Below are 5,573 nucleotides of genomic sequence, written 5' to 3' on the forward strand. Positions count from 1 at the left end.
AATTAAATTGGAAACTGAAATTGTCCGTAAACAGCTCAAAACAAATCAAAATATTTTGAAAATTGTATCATGTATAGAAAATGGAAATATAAACAACCAGTAAAAATTGCATGTATCTACAGTCATTTGTTTTAAAGTTTCACCAAAAACCAAAATCAATTTTCTCGAAAACAGATTTTGCGTAAAAATTCCCGTTTTTCCTTAATTTTTCTTTTGTTTTTCACGACGCTTTTGAAAACTATAGGAAATTTCAAATTTTTACCTCCCGAATGCACCAACTAGATTCACTTTCCCATCAAACAAGATACTGTTGAAGAAAATCGAAGCAGTTTTACTGCCCCAAATCGTGATGACAGACACAAAAAAAAAAAAATAAAAAAAAAACACACATCATTGTAAAATCAATACATTCATCGTTCCACTCAGAATCTAAAATGCAAGTGCAAATAAATAAATAAATAATTTATAATAATTATAATAAATAAACAAACAAACCGGTTTCCTTCTTCTCCAAAATCAAGTTAGATTCTTATATATATATATATATATATATAGATAATATGTTGATCATAGATCATTAAAAATAATATAATTAAATACATATTAAATAAAATAATTTACTTAATTATTAAGCTTAAAAACATATTTCCCTATATCTAAATTTTAATTATTGGAAATCATCACATTTTTGTTTGAAATTTAATGAAACTATATTACCTTATGGCTAGTTCATAATCTAAGTTAATATTATATTTACTACACTTAATGCATTTTAATTTTTTTTTATTTAATTTTAATTATTATATCAATATATCATTAAATAGACTGAATTTTACATTTGTACAACTAGTGTTGGATATTGGTCATTTAAATTGACAAATTATGTTTATCAAAAACTAATAATAATATTATTATTAAACATTTCGATCAATATTATTTTATAAAATAAAGCTATTTAAAGTTAATTAAGATATAGTTCATTAATATATATGTCTAATCCTTATAATGAGAAAATATTTATCTAATAGCCTATTAGGTAACGTAAATTTAGGAGCTTGAGTCTCGCCAAAAATTATTTTGCATATACTAATTTTTTTAGGGCATTATACACAAATATAAAATGACTGTTTTCATATATAATTTAGGTTTTTTCCACATATCTGAACCCTAAAAAAAAGTTATGCCTATGCCACATTACCACTATAGAGTATGTCCCAGAAGTCCCGTATCACTCTTAGTATCTCCGTGGAAAATCAATATATTTAAATGCAGTTTTTTTTATGGTAATAAGTATGAAAATTCTGATTGAATAGCATTAAAATAGATTTTTTTTTTGTTAAAAATTCAAAAATAATCAAAAAATTTTTTTAGGCACATAAGTTTTTTAAATTTTTAAGATAGCCATTTTGTTGATCGTATTTTTAAAACAGTTCAAAAAAAAATTAATTTAATAATAGATTAAATTTTATAGGTATTTTGGTAATTTAAAAAACTTATTTGCCTTAAAAAAATTCGTAAAAAAAAGTAAAAAATCGCTTGACTGTAGAAATATCTTTTGAAATGTATACGTATTTCGTGCCTATGCTATCAGGGCCGGACTGGACAAATTCGGCCCACTAAGTTGTCCGTACTTTACCAGCACACTTACAAACTAACGACCCTTGGGTACGTTCTCTTATTCCGTGCATAGTTTCTTTATTTTATGGTCTCCATTTCTTCAACTTTTAACTCTTAACATATTTTAAGTCGCGGTCCCTTATGACTTGAACGGCCCAAAATTGTTGCGGCCCATCGAGTTTTACTCGGTAACTCGCCGGGCCAAACCGGCATTGTATGCTATTGTGTAAATACTTGTCCTTGACCAAAATGTCAATAAAAAAAATTTAAAAAAACTACTTATTTATATTGGTATACATAGTACACAATATAGGTACACTTTGGTATACAAGGTGATATTTAAACATTGCATAGTATGCATATCGGATGGCTTATAACTACTAACGAGGTATACTCGACCAGTATATATTTACTATTACCATTCGCCGTCACGTGTCCAGGTAAATAATCAATAACGGTCAACCAAATATGTACATTTTTTTTAAATTAAAAATGTATAAATCCTATATTTGTGTAGTTGAGCACATTTTTTATGTTGTTATCTATACCAATTATTAATTTGTTGTATCAAAAACTAAAAATATACTAACTTTAACAAGCAAACCGTTAATAATTATTGTTCAACCAACATTTATTTCCTACATTAAAAATTGTGCGATCGTGATTATTAATTATGTATAGGTACTTTAATAAAAGGTAACAAAATAAAAGTATATTAACTGATTGGCCATTATAATGTTAAGGATAAGTATTAACAGTGAACACTAGCTTAAACTATAGTTATTTTATTTATTAAGTATTTTCATATTCTTGCATTATTTTAAAACTCCATAACCGTGTTGAAGAATATTTTAATTCACTAATGTTTACAGTTTGTAAATTTGTAAAATATTAACTATAATATACCTATAGACAAAAAAACGAAATGGATAAATTATTTAATCAGTAAATAGAATTTATATACTGATGGTATCAACTGTAGGTATTATGACGTGTACTTACATTTAAATCTATGATAAATAATTTATTGAAGGTATGATACCTGTAATATTATGTAAGATATACATCGTCTTTATTACATTATATTTCGTAATTTTTAGGTTTTACAATAATTGTAAAACCTTATTCTAGCGTAGAAATATATGAAGTTCTTGGAAGCGATAGAAACCCTATTGTTAAAAGAAATAAAATAGAGACAAAATAATCTTGCAGATAAGTATACGAAGTGTATATTAAAGTGCCTATTATATGACTACATTATAATATAAAATAATAGGAAGATACTTAAAAACGCATTAAAAATATTATGTAATCCAGTAATGCATAGTCCGGCAACCTTGTACTTTTATGCCGCGAGTATCAAATTTGATTTTAGGGTCTAGTTTCACACAATCACTCAAAAGTCCACTCTCTATATTATTCTTGTTATTTTTTTTTACATGATTACCCAACTAAAAATAGATTTTAGTACCTACTTTTAAAATCGTTTGCAGCACCTGCAGCGTACTTAGTGATATTAATGACAAAAAGTAATTAAAACTATCTAAAAGGGTGAGTTAAAAATGTAGTAATATATATTGCATCATATATTATGAGATATGACTATAAAAGTTGAAAAATATTAAAAATACATATTATGGCACAATTTTTTTTTTATAAGCATTTAAAGTTCGATTTTTGAAATTCAACTTTTATAGCTAAGGATTTAAAATTGAAACAAGGTTCCACGTAAGTACCTAGTTATTTCCGTAACCAAAAAATCTAAATATATACATAAACAAAGTTTTTTTATAGTTCTTTTGATCAAATTTGGGTGAAATCTTATATTAAATAATCAAGAATGAGTTAGTTTTTTATAATTGTATAGTACCTACTAGTTCAACTTACCAGCTACCGTATTAATAATAAGTAATAATAATATTAATATAATATATAATATCTAGGGACAGACTAACCGTCTCCGATCAGAATCGTTTGTCGTATACAATAATATTATATCATTGAATTCAACTTTAATACCATCAATTACAGTGACCCACTTGCAACCTACTATACAACAGAGCGACATCCACTTACCCGCTTTTTATATATTAATTTATTTTTTTTAATTTACGTTGTATTTTTCTAGGTATACCATATCAATAATAAACAACGTTACTTTCATACAAGTTATCAATTATATAATAACGTGGGTACTCGTACTTCACAACCTAAGGTACCTACTTACAACTTACCTTAGGTTGTACATTATTTTTTTTTTTTATAAATTATTATAATAATCATTGTGATTAGGTATACAGTATACTGTGTATTTATTATGAATAATAGACAAGTGAGTGATTTCAATCTTGATTCAGTATTTATTACATTTGAAATCATGATAGTAATATTATGTTTGTTAATTTATTATGAGCTTAGACCAGCGTTTCTCAAACAGTGGGTCCCGAGAAATTGTTTGAATTACATAGATTTTAGGAAATTAATTCATTATAATTTATAATATACCTACCAACATTATATTCATTATAATTTATAAATTAATAAAGTAATAAGTTATAATAATAGTACCTACTCAAATTTTGATTTTAGAACTAATTTTTAATCTTGTAAATAAACCATGTGGGTCGTAATAGATTTTTGGGGATAAAATTGGGTCACCGTCCTAAAAAGTTTGAGAACCACTGGTTTAGATAATATTTTGGTAGTTAATCCAAGTTCTCACATTATGGAGTTTAAAATAATTTTCTAATTTTATCTATATCTATACCGCGGTTTAACTGTATATAATATTTACATAAGTACCTATATTTAGTTATAATTTATAGTTTGAATATTGTTTATATTGTTTTAGGTTTTTTTGGAACACAGTTCCAATTTTCCACGACTTATTATTTAAAAACGATTCACACGTATGAATACACTATAATTAAATAATTTATTCAATTTATTTTCGCCATGATAGAATTCTTTCGAAACATTGGGTACCTAGGTACCTACACATTAGTCAGCCTAACATAATATAACAAATGAGTAGTTTTTAACTCATTTCTTTATTAATGGTCCAGTACGCTTCAAAAATGTTTATTGAGGCTCACCAAGTTTGTCCTGATTCTTTTATATTAAATGGACATTTCTGCTGGAGAGGTAATATTTCTGTTTGATGTTTGTATAGTAGTTACAAAGACATTGTTCATACATACATACATAGATTGTACCGCGGGTTTATAATTTGTCAAGCCATTGTTCTCAATATGTTTTCCAATCTTGGTCAGATCGTTTCAAAATATTCTTCAAAGGCCAAAATATCCGGATATTTTTATAATTTATATAGATTCCTATTCCATGTGCTTTGTACCTACCCTATAATTATTATCTTCCAATATTTTTTTTATCGAAACTCAAGTAATTTCGATGTTTATGTACTTAGCAGCCTACTCCCATAATATTACCTAATACTAATATTATAAGTGTTTATATAATAAATATTTTTAATATTTTAAGTTCAGAAAGTTATTAAGAAACTCAGAAGGTTAAGTTAAGCTTGCTAATGGTTAATAAATTGTGGGTTTTACATTTTCAAAAAATAGCCGGCTACGATTTGATCTTTAATCTATAAAATAGATGCTATTATGTAGCATAAATCCTTCATAAATAAAGCGTTTAGAATTTTTTACTTCAACCAAACGTGACATGAAAAATAAAAATAAAACTCTTAGTGAACAATAGCCTAGCTATAAAAATAATGGTAATTTTTTCAACTTCGTGGACGATCCAATTTTATTTTCATTTTTTATTTTTTATTGTATATTCGTCTCTATATGCATCCTACGTTATTGTTATCTGTTTTCGCCTTTCACACAATTCTAAAATACCCACCTATTCAATGAATCAATAGATTTAGTCATATCACTACTAAACCATCGAGTACACAAACCTTACTATATTCACTCTTCAGT

Source organism: Acyrthosiphon pisum, chromosome A3 (assembly GCF_005508785.2).
Source record: "Acyrthosiphon pisum isolate AL4f chromosome A3, pea_aphid_22Mar2018_4r6ur, whole genome shotgun sequence".
NCBI classification, from domain to species: domain Eukaryota; kingdom Metazoa; phylum Arthropoda; class Insecta; order Hemiptera; family Aphididae; genus Acyrthosiphon; species Acyrthosiphon pisum.